At 40.9% G+C, this 16830-nt stretch overlaps 1 protein-coding gene across 2 annotated transcripts in view; it reads right to left on the bottom strand.

The window, feature by feature from the left end:
* LOC123526521 (monocarboxylate transporter 12-like) overlaps positions 1-16610 on the bottom strand; it is a 42354-nt gene extending 25744 nt beyond the window's left edge. Inside the window, exon 1 of one of the 2 annotated variants that reach the window (XM_053520663.1) lies at positions 16530-16610. The gene's annotated coding sequence lies outside the window, so the exon portion shown is untranslated. Of the gene's footprint in view, positions 1-16135; positions 16482-16529 lie in introns of those variants that run through there. The other variant, XM_053520659.1, reaches the window with a different exon arrangement.
* Between the last annotated feature and the right edge of the window lie 220 nt (positions 16611-16830).

The following is a 16830-nucleotide window of genomic DNA, read 5'->3' as shown; positions in this document are numbered from 1 at the left end:
GGTTTCAGCCTCGAACTCCTCAAGTTCGGCAACAAGATTTCTTTTTGCCATATCTGAAAAAGAAAAATAGACCATGGAAATTGTCCTACAAATGTCCTACCTATTTTTACAATCTGTGCATTTATAGCTATCAATATCTAGAGCATCAGTTGGTGATACATTTACACATGCACCATGATACCACTCTCCACAAGTGTCACATTGAATCATGAATCGCCCCTGCCAGGGTTTCTGGCAAAAGCAATAGACCCTATCATCACCCCGAGCTGTTTTCACTTCCACTGGGTTTTCTTTCCAGTGTACTATCCAATGTGGTAGATGTCTATCTCGACAAGGTTTCAGACGGTCATGGTTAGCTACAAAAACAGAGTTTCTGAATTTTACCCTGAACAGAAAAGCAGATAACTTGGTTACGATAACCCCAGGGCCTTTCCAAGGCGGACACAGCTTCTTGCACTTACCTTTTAGAACTGCTGTGTCTAAAATGTATACAGGGTCACCTACCTCATACGACCTCTCCAAAAGCCTTATGTCGTAATCCCGTTTCATCCTGACCGTTGAAGTTTTTAACTTACCCCTGGCCGTGTCATGGGCCTCTGCTAGGGCAACCTTAAGCTTACCTGCATAAGAATCTGAATCTAATGGTTCTGTACCTTTCAATGGAAACATCAGGTGTGCAGGCATATTAACTTCACGTCCCAGCATCAATCTGTTTGCTGTGTAACCAGTCATGCGATTTACAGATGACCGTAAAGCTCCTGCGATCTGCTGTATGTGGTGATCCCAGCGGTTATGAAACTTACCTATGAAACACCTAACTGCGTCCATAAGCGTTCTGTTATAACGCTCCACCTGGCCATTTGCAGATGCCCGATAAGGAGTTGTATGGGCTTTATGGATTTCTAATAACTTACAGACTTCAGAAAACAGACTGGATTCGAAATTTCTACCTTGATCTGTGAATATTTCGAATGGTACCCCAAACCTTGAGAAGAAGTTGTCAACAGCGGCTCTGGCTGTTTCCAACGCAGTCTGGGTAGGTAAAGGTATGCACTCTACCCATTTCGTGAATTGATCTACCATCATTAACACATATTCATTACCCCGGGATGTTTTAGGCAGTGGACCAAGAAAATCAAGGTGAACCCTCTCCATAGGTACCCCAGCATGAAATTCTGTTAAGGGGCACCGACCATGCCTTGCGGATTTCTTATTGCTGTTGCAAATGGAACACCCTAGAATATAGGTAGTGACATCATGTTTCATGCCATACCAGGTAAACTTTTCCCTTAGCCGTTCCAGGGTCCTTGCTACCCCCTGGTGGCCTGCAGACGGTAGGTCATGGTGGAGTTTCATAGCCTCCCCCCTCATGGACTTGGGCAACACTAACAAAGGTTCGTCAGTGTGTGCATTCGTTTGGTAGAGTACCCCATCAAACATTTTGAAAAACTCTCTGTTTAACCAGTACGACTTCAACTCTGGACTCGCACGGAACAACATAGCTTGGTCAGGATCACATACATCTTTTAACCATTCTAGGATTACAATTAGATTCACATCGTCTTCCTGAGCTCTAATAAGATCAGAATTGGAGAACCCCCAGCTACTAGGTTGATTCCCCGTGGTCCCACCCTTACCATCTGTTTGAGGTATTGTCTGTTTTGGTGGAACGAATCCCTGTTCAGAGTTTGGAACATGTTTATCCAGTTGTACCGGATGCATAGGTAGCTGAGGTTTTGCAGCTGCCTGGCTCGCCTGTTTTCTCGGTTTTGGGACAGGCTTCTTTTGGTTAACCTGAGGGCTAGGTAATTCAGGTTTTGGAGCTACCTGGCCCGCCTGGCTAATCGACTGATCCCCGGAGTCAGGGGATCCGCCTTCTGAAGGCTGAACTGGGACTTGACCCTTTTCCCTGGCGCCCCGCCTCGTTGTGACCAAATTCACATTTGCTGCACCTGCTGATAATCCTCTTTCAGCATTCCATGGGATAAGGTCTACAACTGCTTTCCAGTTCCTAACATCAGATATGTCAACTGTATACTCTAGGTCATGATTAGGTATTTCACCCACTTCACACCCAGTACACCCCCGACCCCCAAGGATTTCCTGTTCCTCACATTCTAATGTGAAGAAACCTTTTACCGCCCGCACCGACTTCTCACTGAGACAGCCCGCTGAAGATTCAATTTCACTCCCATGGACGAAGCGCCCTTGTGCGTGGGACCCCAAACCCTGAAAGACACTAGGTTGGCCAAACCACTCCATGCCTTCAGCCACTGGCTTGACCCCCAACGGCACAACATCGTCTATATCGGTGAGGAACCAGACCCAGCTCTCACTGGCCTTCTTGCAATACCGACAACCGCCACAAGGTAAGTCCTCCGGTCGTACACCCACCACCGGTGCCCCACACTGCCCACCTCTAGCCGGCATTCTGGACAGTGCATCTGCATTAGTGTGGTGGCGACCTGCCCGGTGCTCCAGCACCATATTATATTGAGACAGTTCCTCCAACCATCTCGCCAACTGCCCTTGCGGCTCATGAAACCTCATCAACCATCTCAAGCTCGAATGGTCGGTACGGACTTTGAAAGGTTTGCCTAAAAGGTAATGTCTAAATTGCCTAGTAAATCGCACCACAGCCAGGAGTTCCTTCCTGGTGGTACAATACCGTCTCTGCTCTTTTGTGAGAGCATAACTGCCATAGGCTATCACCTTTTCCACCCCCTGTTGCACCTGAAGGAGTTCCGCACCAATTGCCCAATCAGATGCATCGGTATCTAATATAAATTCGTCGTTTACATTAGGTAATGACAACACTGGAGGTGATGTTAAAGCATCCTTTAATGCTTTAAACGCTGCTGACTGCTCATCAGTCCACTGGAAGGCTTTTTTACCAGTTACCGCATACAGTGGTTCAGCTAACTTAGAGAAGTTTTTAATAAATCCTCTATGATAGTTCGCAAGCCCCATGAATCTTTCAACTTCCTTTGCATTTGCAGGAACCGGCCACTCTTGCACCACTCGAATGTCGGATTTGGACATTCGTAAGGTGTCACCAGTCACCATTCGCCCAAGGAATTCTACTTCATGGCGGAAGAATACACACTTCTTAGGTTTGAGTTTCAAACCATAAGAACGGAACCTTGCAAGCACCTCACACAGATTATTCAAATGGTCTTGAAAATCTGAGCCAAGCACCAAAATATCATCTAGGAAGGCTAGTACGGTCTTCCATGACAGACCCCGCAGCACTAGGTTCATAACTCTAGCATAGGTAGCTGGTGCTCCACATAACCCAAACCCCATCTTAACATGTTCAAACAAGCCATACTTTGTTATGAAGGCTGTTTTCTTCCTATCTTCTTCCCGAATACTTACCTGCCAGTATGCAGAATTAGCATCTAATTTTGAAAACCAGGTACTACCGGAAAGTGTATCCAAGCAATCATCTATCAAGGGCAACGGGAATACATCCTTGTCCGTGATAAGGTTAACGGCCCTATAGTCAATACACCATCTGACAGAGCCGTCCCTTTTCCGGACCAACACCGGTGCTGAAGCCCAATCCGATGTTGATTCTTGTATGACTCCGGCCTTGAGCATTTTTTCAAGGTGAGCCTCCTCCTCCCCAGCAAAACAAACAGGTGTCCGTCTCATCCTTTGCTTAACTGGACGTGCATCACCAGTTTCAATCCTGTGCTCAATTGCATTAAAAGTTCCTAGATCGAACTCGTCCTTCGCAAACACATCCTGGTATTCAACAAGGACTTGCGCTAGCTGCAAGCACTGCTTTGAATCAAGTTTTTCACATGATTCATCAAACATCTGCTGTAGATGTAGAGGCACACGGGTTTTGGTGTCCCCTATAGTGGCTTCGGACTCAGCTTGTAGACCGACCAAGTTGATACTGACCGAGTCTTCCTGTTCCGGGTTATACACAGTGGCATTATCTATTTCATATGCCTTACCTATTTGCTTACCCTTCTTTATTTCCCTAAAGCAATCACTGGGGTTAACCAAGCACATGATTGGCTGAGAGCCCCCACCCCTGAATATTCTTGGGGCTAGGAATTTCTTATTGTCCACTGGCTCAATCAAATAATCAGACAAATCACTGTCCATGGTACAACGGACCCTAGCTACTGAGTGGGGTGGTATGACAACACGTTTAGCCACAGACACCCTAGCTACCCTGGGCTGGTTCGAATCCGTGACCCCATCCAAAACAATGTTCATACCATCAAAATGCAAAATACCCCGCCCCATATCAAGTACTGATTGACCTTTATTGATAAGCAAATCAGCCCCAAACAACATAGTTTGATCAATTGGAGCTACATACAAGTTCTCACTGTACCAGCGGTCACCTATCTTTAATCTAAAAGGACCTGCAACAAACCCTACCATAGACATATCCCTTCCTGCAGCTAACAATTTAACTGTCCTTAACTTCTGTGGCTTGACCTTTAAAGCTTCATACACTTTGTCAGACAGTATAGTAACCTGGGCTGCCGTGTCAATAACGGCCCTCACCATATGGTTGCTAACCTGGATATTCATGGAAAATTCAGTGACTGGTTGCATGTGTCGCACAGTCACCTCTTCCATGACATCCTCCTGTGACTGTGTTATTCCGTCTACACCTGTGTCCCTGGTTTTGGGGGCAACAGGGTCTACACCGGAAGTGCTGGTAACCCGGGATTTGGGGTCATCAACTATGATTGCAGTACCTCGTTCAATATTAATCTGGCCTTGCGGCTGATCATGGGCCATGGCTTGGCCAGTTAGCGTGACCCCGTCTTGTTTAAAGACTCCTTAGGTGGCTTGGTGCAATGACGTCTTATATGTCCCACTTCACCACAATTGAAACAGGAGACCTTGGCATGCCAACCCTTTGGTCGGTCCCTGGTTGGGAATTTGCCCAATTTCTGGTCAATCTTTTTTTCTAACCTGCTCTCCAATTCCTTCAGGGCCTCCCGGAAGTCATCCCCTTTTTGGCTGGGTGCTTCAGCCGACACTTGATTAACCGCTTGTGGTTGACCAAGTTTCTTTTCTAAACGAGACTCCATTTGTTTAAGAGCCTCCTGAAAATCTGCCACGGGTGGGTCAGACTTAGATACGTTATGTACAGCACGAGGAGGTTCATCCATATCATCCCCCCTCCTACGCCGTTCAGGCTTGCCCTTACCATACATTGCCAGATGGACCTGCTGAAATTTACGGACCAACTGAATTGCGTTCTGTACTGTGCATGGGTTTTGCATGCACACATGATGGCCCGCCTCCCGATCCAGCATACCCTGTAAAAAGCGGTTAACTGACTGCTCAGTACAATACTCAGGCGGTAACTGCTTGAAGGCCCGGGCTGCTAAAGTAAGCACCCTATCCGCCCAGTCGTCCAAGCCCTCACCTACCTGTTGTGTGGCCTGCTGAAACCTAGCTTGCGCAATAGCTGGAATTTCTTGTTCGCCAAATCTGGCATCCAACTTCTTCAACAGCATTTCATATGAAAGTGTCTGGTCCACGTCGGACACAATTTCATAATAATCAAGGGCCTTACCCTCAAACTCCACACTAGACAATCAAGTGCTTCTTGTTTTGACCACTCGAAAGTCCTTACATACCGCTGTAACTGTAACTTAAAGGCGTTCCAGTTTCCCCTCCCATCAAAGATTAAGTTTTTGGGCAGGGAAGCTACAAACTCCTTCACCCTGGTGTGTGCACCACGGCTGGGCCTTGGGGCTGGCGTTGGCATCTGGGTAATGTTAGTGAGATTTAATGACTGCATACCTGAAACTGGAACACTTGCCATAATACTACCTGTAACTGCTGGCTGCACTGGGGTGAAGACCGGGTTTTGGGCCCCCCCCCACATCAGGAGTACTAGTGTAGTGTGGCTCGCTTTTGATGTCCGCCACTGGTTTAAGCGGCGTCACGACAGGTTCCTGAAAAGATAACCTTTGCCTTACCTTTACTTGTTCCAGCATACTTGTTTTGTCCGCAGCAGCCGATAATGCCTTTTTCCATGCGGAAGCGGGCGGTTTTGGCCCAACTTCCGTAGCCTCGTCACCAGATCCCTCCGAGCCTGAACTCTCCAGCTTAACATTAGGGGTAAAGTCAATCTGAAGAAGTTCATCATCAGAAAACTCTCGTCTGGACAGAACACCAAGAGTTTCAGGAGTTACATTACCACTACTTAGCCTAACGGCTATAATGGCCTTGGCCAACCTCTTACCAATACCAGGTATCTGTTGCAGTTCAGTCTCACCAGCAAAATTTATCTGGACAGCTGGCACCTTCGTAGAATCGGATCCACCAGTTGCCATGACAGGTTTTGTGTCAAAATGGCAATACACGAAGAAAAGAACTAGGTTTTGGTTCTTTACTTACAGGTACACTCGATTCCAATCTAGTGTAACTATAATTTGGTCACACTCTCCTCAAAAACTCTAAAATATCGGGTCAGAATATTTAGAAAAACCGGTTGAGAATTGTACCCCAACACCGGCTTCACGGAAAATGGTGTTGGTTTTCCAGAATAAAGGCCGACAGACATGCGCACGTAGATTGCTTATGAGGGTTAAACGCATTTTTTTCACTGACTAAACAGGTAGCAATCCAAGAATCAAACGTAGATTCCTTTTTTCCTCCCTAAAATGAATTAGAGTGCAAACACAGGCCAATCTTGGTGAAAAAAAAAAGATAGACCTTTTCCCACGGTCAGGTAGCGTTTACTATCAGCGGTCTTATTGGTCGAATAGAGGCGCTGCCACAGTGTTGAAACCCACCAAGATATACTAGAATTATTTATATATAATTATAGACTCACCCAATTAGATGGATGGCTACTGTATGAATGTATATTTACGGCTTTGTGTAGTACGCTTTGACAGTCATCCAATATGGCTGACTCTCTAGACGAAGATCGCGATCCCACAATCCTCTTGCATGAGTCTAATCGCCGGAACCCGTTATCCGGAACATTCGCTCACTACAACTTTAAATGTAAAGTAAAGTAAAGTCAAAAAGTCATATTGTCACTTAAAAATAAAACCTAGCGCAATTCGACCACAAACATCGCTAGTAACTTGGTGTTACATTGCGACACATATGAAGAAGGGTAAAACCGATTCGAAAAAGCAAGCATTTAAAGAAAAAAAAGTTTTCTGAAGTACCTCAGAAAAATGCTTAGAACTGTTGGAAAATGAGTATTGGGAGCACATCTTGCGCTGTATGTCGTCCTTGACACTAATTTTATGAAATAACAGAAAAAATAGTTTTCTTACCCAAAATTACCAAATCCGCTTGATTTTATCCGAAATCATACGATGCTGTTACCACTTTCTAAATATAACAATTGTAAGTGGTATTGCCTTGTGTCGTGAAAAGACGATGGGTTGTTTAAGGTAATGATATACGGCGGTATTTGTTGGAAAAAATATGGACACTCTTGCCAAAATGAATGGAAAGAAAAATAAGAAGAAAGACATTTTCCTAATAATGGATATTTATTTCATGGTGATAATGCCCCTTTACATCCTGCAGGCAGCCTGAATGTTTACAAGGCTAGAAATAGTGTCAGAGAACAGATCCCGGACCTATAGACATTATTGAAAATGAATGGTTTTTGACCAAAAGAAAACTCCATTGTCAACTACATTTAATCATTACAGAGGCCGATTTATTTTCACAAATTTATCAAAGTCATCTTGAGCTCTGCCGGTGGGCGGGGTGGTGGGGGGAGGGGGGTCCAACGTGTTTTGGTTCGTTAAAATCTTAACCAGAGAAAAAGGTTTTCGAAACATAAAATGACTGACATCTGTATGTAAACAAGATAAAAGTTTTAAAGATATTATGCTATTTCAACATTATTGTGGTAATTTAAACTGTACATCGAATGGACAAATGTTTCAGCTTTGTAATGCCGATTCTACAAGGAAGAACTATGTCGTATGTAAAAAGTTATTGAGTGTAAAGATAACTTTCGCTCTCTCGTAAACGAAATGTTTATCAAAAATCCACCAATTTGGATCTATTTCGATCAGTTAATCTTTACTTCTTATATTTTACACCATGTTATAATTTACTGGGGGCTCTACCGACTTGCAACCACTAAAATGTTCAATATCATATCATGAGTGTTATTTTTAGCGTAACATTTTTCTTACTCGGGATATCATACACGTATGAATGAAAATTCAACTGTGTGGTTTTGTCACAGTATAGAACTTGAATATTTAAACGGGGAGAAAATGTGTAGGCGGCCGGGTAAATCAGTCGGTAGAGCATTGGAACAGTATTCCAAAGTCTCGGGTTCGAGTCCCGATCTGGCTGCACACTGTGGCAGATTCAGTCATTATTAAATAGTTTATATACTGAAAACTGTTTTATTTGATTAAACGCCTATTTTTACGGAAAACATATTCAATGGCGTTTTACAAATACATAAAAATACGACAAAAAAATAAGATATTTAATGACATATAACATAAATGAGCATAAATATCACTGTGAATAAACTATTAAGTAAGCATTAAAAAAAAAAAAAAAAAAAAAAAAAAAAAAAAAAAAAAAGATCAGACATCAGATAAAATTAATAAAATATTAGAGCATTAAGATACGGTAAGACAGCTGTTTATTATCAGGTAAGAATTCGAATGTATTTACACAATAAAATCATCCGGTTCACGTTACTTCAATCTCTTAAAAAAATACAGTCACAGTTTCTAAAAGAGTGCATAGTAATTTACAAAATAATGAGTTTTCAACTTCTTTTTGAAAACATCTATTGTGTCTGAGTTCCTTATTTCGAGAGGCAATTCATTCCAGAGTTTAGGTCCAACAGTACCAAAACTTCTGTCGCTGAAAGTTTTGCGCTTGTTGAAAGGAACAACGAAACACCCAGTAACGGAATTTGAAGAACGCAAGTTCCTTGTCTGTGTTTGTTTTACGAGAAGTTCAGAAAGATATTCTGGAGAGTTTCCAACTGAACAATGGTACATGTAGGTGAGCATTTTGAATGTGATTCTGGCTTTGATTGGTAGCCAGTGAAGGTCATACAGCGCTTGCTTGGAACTGTCATATTTTCTTCGATTTAGGACAAGTTTTGCACACATGTTCTGAATACGTTGCATTTTGTTTACTTCGCTTTGAGCAATACCATATAGAATGACATTACAGTAATCTAAATGGGATATCACCAATGACAGTACAAGGGTTTCGGTAGCCTCTTTGGTAAGATATTTCCGGATACATTTTATTCTGAAGTAGTTGAGCATTGCTGTTCTACACTTTCGTTTTACATGCTCTTTTAGATTCAAGTTTTCATCCAGGAATGCACCTAGATATCGAATAAAGCTCACTGATTTCACTTCATCACCTACAATACATACTTTGTCAGTCGAACACTTAGAAAGCTGTTGCCTACTACCAAACATGATGAACTCTTTTTTGGAAGTGTCCATTTTCAGCTTATTTTCATTCATCCAGTTGTTGATTGTTTTAGCACATTGTTCAAGTTCTCGTATTGCTTGGGATTCTACTGTTGGAGATGATGGTTTAAAGCGTTTATTAGCAGTGTGGTCATCCGCAAAGCCGTAAACTGAAATCGACGGCGGAATAACATCAAACAGTGTCCCCGCATATGTCAAATATAGCCACGGTCCTAAGCAGCTCCCTTGTGGAACGCTACAATTTAATTGGCGTGGAGATGACATGGTTGAATTGACACTTACACGACAACTTCTGGGGCGCAGATAGGAATCAACCCAGCTCAGTGCTGTTCCACGAACGCCATACTGCTTGTTTAACACATCAACAAGAATGTCATGATCTACAGTATCAAAAGCGGCACTGAGATCGATGGCAATTAGCGCCGTAACTTCTTTCTTCTCCATAGCATCCAGTAAATCATTTACAAGACGTAACAGTGCTGATTCGCAAGAATGGTTTTTCCTGTAAGCAGATTGGTTTTTTTGGTAGAAGATTGTGTTTGTTTACATGATCATTGAGCCTGAACAGAGCTGCTTTTTCAATTAATTTTGACAGAAACGATAGATTACTAACAGGCCTGTAGTTTGCGAATTCAAGTTCCAGTCCCATTTTCTTCAACAAAGGTCTTACAATTGCCTGTTTCCAATTTGTTGGAAAGATGCCGTCGCGCAACGACAAATTAACCAATTTGGTAATTACAGGCAACAGCTCATCCAAGTATGATTTTAGCACTTTTGTTGGTAGGATATCAAGTTCACATGATTTTGTCTGTAGTTGGTTTATAATTTTTCTAACTTCTTCCTCGCTCAGATCTTTAAAACTGTCAAAACAAGGAATATCTTTTTCGCATGGTTGAAACTTATCGAAATCTTTCCACGATTTTCGAATTTTTTCGATTTTATTCATGAAATGATCTGCAAATTTCTCAGCCAGTGTACTGTCATGTCCAGTTGGCATAGGGTTCTCCGACCTAGTGCCTGTTGTCTCAGATACAAATCTATAAAGCTTTTTCGAGTCACCTTTTGCATTAAGAACTTTTTCACTCAGAGATGACTTTTTTCATGTTTGAGTTCTTTTTCGTAGTTTTTACGCGCTGTTTTGAAGGCTTCATGCAGATGTGATTGTCTATGTTTTTTTCCACAAACGTTCAGATTTGCGAGCCACTCTTTTAAGGTGAAGAAGTTTTTCTGTGAACCAGGATTTTGGAGCGCGATGGATGATTGTTTTTTCTATAAATGGTGCGTGTGAGTTCAAAATATTTTCTACTGCTGTCTGAAACTCTTCAACAGAAAGGTCGACATTATCACTTTTGATTGTCATTTTTCTCAGATCGCTTGAAAAAGTGTTCGTATCCATGTCTTTGAAATTTCTAAAGAGCACAACCTCACTGGTTATATTTTCCTTTCTAACATTTGTCACAATTTTGACTGCACAGTGATCAGAAATATATGGACCCTGTTCACAAGAAACTACTTCAACACCATTTACGACTTCCGTAAGGACCAAATCAAGAATGTTACCACCAATGTGTGTACTAAATTGTACATGTTGTTGTAAACCCATGGCGTACAAAGAATTATTGAATTCTGTTACTGCATTTGTGTCATCGTGGATGTGAAGATTAAAGTCACCCATGACCATTACATTTGAGTACTGTGATAGAACTCCCTCCATATATTGAAAGAAGTCTGTGACGAACTGGGAACAAGTGGATAAAGATGGAGGTCTGTAAATCCCAACTATATGCATAGTAATGTTCTTGAAAATCAACTGCCAAATACCATATTCAAAACTGTGAAAATTTCCTGCCGAAAGTTTGCGCATGTTTACAGCAGATCTACACGTCAGTGCAACACCACCACCCACCCTATTTTGCCTGTTCGTAACACTCAGTTTGTAGCCATTTTGATTGAGATCAGACGTTTCATATTGGTACTGTTTGTCGTCCGAAAACCAAGTCTCTGTAAGAAGAGCAAAATCTATCTTTTCCTCGCGTAATAATTGACCAATAATAACATCCTTGTTTACTGCCGAGCGACAATTTAGCGTCAAACATGTTAGCTGTTCATTTTGTCCATTCAATTTATTTCCATTTTTCTTTGGGTATATAAGGTTGCTTAAGTTTACACCTCTGAAAACCACTGGTTTACCGTAACCACTTTTGCTATTGTTCAAGGATTGTGCCTTTAGGCGACCAGCTCTTTTTCCTCTGTACTGTTTCAATATTCTCAAATCTTTAAACCTTGATAACACAATAGGATTAAGTTTACACCTTGTTGATTGTCCAATTTTGTGTAGAAAATTGCTGTCATACATAATAAAATCCATGATTGAAAACTACAATGGTGAACGAAAGTTCACAAAGTGTTTATCAATAATAAATATTTCAAGTTTATATATGTGATTGTTTCTGATGCTGATTCCGGATCAACACATGCAGCAATCCAAAATATAATGACACAAACACATCAAGCACACATTCACAAAACTACACTCCAAAAATCACGTCTCTACTCCCACTATTAACGACAACAAAATTAAATCAAATCAGAGCTCAAAAAGTGCAGCCTAACAATATGGCGCATATAACAGAATATAGGTTTACTTTCTCTTACAAAATGTACTGAAAGCTAACTTGAGAGCTTTCATTCATCTAATATGGACTTCATCAGCCAACTGATCTTCTTTACATTAACTGGGGATTAGTATTACCCGTGACCATCCGAGGGCGCGAACAATGTTAATGCTGTGTCCAACATGTGCGGTAATTGGAAACGGCCCCCGTCCCTGTTCAGCGCCAGCTTGTATGCTTTAATGTATACCACCTCCTTGACCGCTTTTAAACCAAGAAGGTTCCCGGTCAAAAAAATCGCACGGATTCCAATGAGACAGCGTGACCTGGGCTGTCTTGGTGTACGTGGCGGCATACCTCGTTACTTCCAGAACAAAGTCGTCTATGTTCCATGAACCTTGCTTTCAGTGTTCGTTCCGTTTCACCTATGTAGTCCTTATTACACTGAAACTAATCATGTCCTTCACATTTTATATTGGTAAATGAGGCCGCTGATTTCTTGTTTATTTGTTTTACCATTTGGTTTTACAAGGATTCGTCTAAGTGTGCGCTGTGGTTTAGCACACATGTTTATATTATTCTATATTCACGATTATTGAAAAAAAAACACATAAATCAGTCTAATCAGTCTCGCACGACACTTGGCCCGTGCTAGATTTTAAAATGTTTAGTAACTTTTTTGCAGATTTTTCCTTGAATTACTTTGATACAACGACAAATAACAAAATGAATTATGCCAGGCTTAGCTGCATCTAAACTCTTACCTAATCCCAACTGCTACATATGTGAACAAATCGCATATTCAAACCTTGTGCAAAGCTGTTATTATCATTATTTTATTTATTTATTTATTTATTGGTTTATTTAATATCCTCTACAATGTGAAGATTGCATAGGCATTAATCACACATTAAATATATACTTAGTCTAGTTTTTTTTATGTTATCGTTTTTTAAATCAGTCTATATCCAAATCTGGATACCGAAATATTTACAATTTACGCAGTTTGAATTTTAAAATCTAGCACGGGACAAGTGTCGTGCCAGAGCGACCGAGTTATTGAAGCATACACACTTTCCAGAGTAAAGTTACACAGGACTCTACACGAAAAATGGTTTATTCCTCAAAATATCCGGCATGTTTTGACACTGTCACAATCCCAGCTAGTAAACAAGAGTGGTGTGATAAAACTATCAACTTAAATAATTATCTTTGTAATATGTAGTACAATTGTGACAAACAAAATATATTGACGCTGGAATATAGCAAGAGAACCATCTCTTGTCGAAAGTTTTCAACAGTTTCAAGGGGAGGTCCCAAAAACGCAATGCGCCGGGAGATGAAATGGAGAACCCCTCTTTCACATACCCCACACTCGCAGCATCTTTGCTTGGTTCGTAGCTATATGCTTCTCATATCTGGCGTACAGTTCAAAATCATCCAGGTACGCCCCTGGCACAGTCAATTTATTTTTCGCCAGCTTCGATCAAGTTACCTTGTGACAGGTATTCCATTCTGTGTTTAAATTTTGCCTTTTGCTTTATTTGTCAAGTTACTTTTTTCAGTTCGAATATGCCACGTTACAAGAAAAAAGTCTAGACAAATAGCGCTATACTTGAAATAATGAACATATCATCAGGCAGTTACATTTTGAAATTATATTATAATGACGTACGGTCAAAACAATAAAACACGGGGAAAAATGGTAAATAGGCGGTGTGGCAAACTTCACATGAACATTCACGACAATGCTGTGAAATGCATTTTAAGAATATCCTTATGCACATACTGTAAAATCCTGAAGCAGACAGAAACAGACACCGTTCCAATAAAAGGGAGAAAATAATAAGAGAAACTGCATAAAAAACAGTTTACTCAATCTACTCACTAGTCATTTATAAAAAAGGTGATATAATTAAAATTCATAAATTTCACCAAACGTTCAACGATATCAATGACCATCTTCCGCTATTACATTTAAAAGTGATGTTCCGATTGTCGCCGATGATCGAGTTATCGTCGCAAAAGTTTCAGAGTCGGCGACATCTATTCTGACCACAGAGAATAGATTCTAGCCGCTGATTTTGTTGAAAAATTCTAGTTCTCATTGTAAACAGTTTTTAGATTTCATTTTACAAGCTATTGTTTTTGCTTCAACACAAAACACTAGTCTCGATAGCCTAGTGGTAGAAATCGTGGGTTCGATCCCCGGCTGCGTCAGATCAAAGATGTGAAAAATGGTATCAGTAGCTCCCTTGCTTTGCGGAAGGGCTTAGAAGGGAAACTGGCCTCTTCTTCTATGCCTCGTGGCGATGGAATCAGGAATGCGGTGCCGTGTGTGATTAGTATAAGTTGTAGAACTTGTTTCACTATCGACCTAAAATGAATTAGTATAAACTAATAGTGGATGAAATTTAAAAAAAAAAGATATAACTAATCCTAGACCAGCTAGGAATGTCCCAAAATATTTTTCATGTCACATTTGGCATTGGCATGACTCGAATCACAGATCCCTGGCCATGGAGAACATACAGACCCCTGGCCATGGAGAACATACAGATCCCTGGCCATGGAGAACCGGCCATGGAGAACATACAGATCCCTGGCCATACAGATCCCTGGCCATGGAGAACCGGCCATGGAGAACATACAGATCCCTGGCCATGGAGAACATACAGATCCCTGGCCATGGAGAACCGGCCAAAGGAGAACCGGCCATGGAGAACATACAGATCCCTGGCCATACAGATCCCTGGCCATGGAGAACCGACCATTGAGAACATACAGATCCCTGGCCATGGAGAACATACCGATCCCTGGCCATGGAGAACCGGCCATGGAGAACATACAGATCCCTGGCCATGGAGAACATACAGATCCCTGGCCATGGAGAACCGGCCATGGAGAACATACAGATCCCTGGCCATGGAGAACATACAGATCCCTGGCCATGGAGAACATACAGATCCCTGGCCATGGAGAACCGGCCAATGGAGAACCGGCCATGGGGAACATACAGATCCCTGGCCACGGAGAACCGGCCATTGAGAACATACAGATCCCTGGCCATGGAGAACATACAGATCCCTGGCCATGGAGAGCCGGCCATGGAGAACATACAGATCCCTGGCCATAGATAACATATAAATTCCAGTTACTTTTCCGTTTGGTCTAACAACTCCTCCCAGAGAACCAGTCTGATTGCCTGGCAGTTGCCAAAGGCTGCAAACTACAGCGGTTGAGTCATAAAATTCTTCATCAAAAGTAATAGAAGAAGTCATATGAAAGTCTTGAATAAAAAGGTTTACTGTTGCTACCACATTTCTACATAACGATGAAAATCGGACCGATTAATCTATTCCGCTTCAGCCGTCCAATTCTTATCACTAATATTTAACAATTAAGATATTAACTTGACATGTAGAAAATCTTCATCAAATGTATTTAAGAAATAATTTATCGCAAACCCGTGTCTTAACACTATTTTTACACGAAGGGCGGTTATACGCCGGGTGTAATAATTTCATGAGGGCGCAGCCCAATTGAAGGTATATGAACTATGTATAACCACCCGAGTGCATATTTCTTGATGTATACCATATGGCCCTAAATATCACGTCGACGTGACGTCAACATAAAAATGTTGTGATTAAGCATTGCTAATCATATCAGAACTATAATTTAAGTAATGCAGAAATGATATTTTATGACGTCAATTATGATGTTACATTGCCGCATGACGTCCGATACACTATTCCTCGGGTAAATGAAGTCCATGATAATATTTATTAAAATATGTCAAGGAGCATGTCAGAATGAAAACAATCAAGGCCTTCTTGTGATTTATCGTCTAATTTACCATGGATTGTCATTTAACGGTAATATTTCATGATTTCAGATGGCGTGTCCGCGTGTTGTTTACACACAAAAACCTATGCATTCAATCAATTTTCGCGCGTTGTGAAAACTTGAAACATACTCACCAATGTAGTCGTCACACGATGTGCGAGCGACATTATTATTTAAATTAGCAAACTGGAGATAAATTAGGTAAAATGTGTATTTACTTACTTTCACTTTCGCTGATATCCGCCATTTTAGTTTAAATAACCTTTTGCTCTCGCTTAAAACTTTAACGAGCCCAAATACGTTCGACCCCCTACTCTGGTATGCATCTTTTATATTTTCAATAAATTATTTCTAGATATTGACAGATATTGACAGACACATACATTATCGATATTGCAATCGTTTTTACAACAGATGTAATATTGCAAAATGAATTTATAATGTATCTTAACTATTACGTCGATAGCATATGTTTACAATACCGATTACCAACTATTTTGTCCGTTACAATTTTTGCACTGAAAGTCCAAACTGTCACTATCTTTTTTGACAAATATTGACCACATAACTCGTAAATTCTTACAATTAAATTGTAGAGTTATTCAGAATTTCTTACCTTAAATCAACAAAACGCGTATCTATAAATGCACCGTAAGTTATAAATAACCACCAGATTATATTACACTTTAGGTTGATATAGTCATTAATACTATAGCCCTATCATATGCCTTTTAAAAGCGGTGAAATGTTATTCAAAGGCAGACGTGTGTACAATTTAAGGTAGTTCTGCACGTTTGGATACAAAAAAAATCTTCTACAATGTAGAATTTATTTAAACCTTGATTTTTTCAACACATCTGAAGATACTTTAAAAGAAAATAAGCAAATAAAATGATAGGTTCTTTTGCTCGATTTTT

This window comes from Mercenaria mercenaria, chromosome 1 (genome assembly GCF_021730395.1).
Source record: "Mercenaria mercenaria strain notata chromosome 1, MADL_Memer_1, whole genome shotgun sequence".
Lineage (NCBI taxonomy): Eukaryota > Metazoa > Mollusca > Bivalvia > Venerida > Veneridae > Mercenaria > Mercenaria mercenaria.
This window is presented reverse-complemented; position numbering and strand designations above follow the sequence as displayed.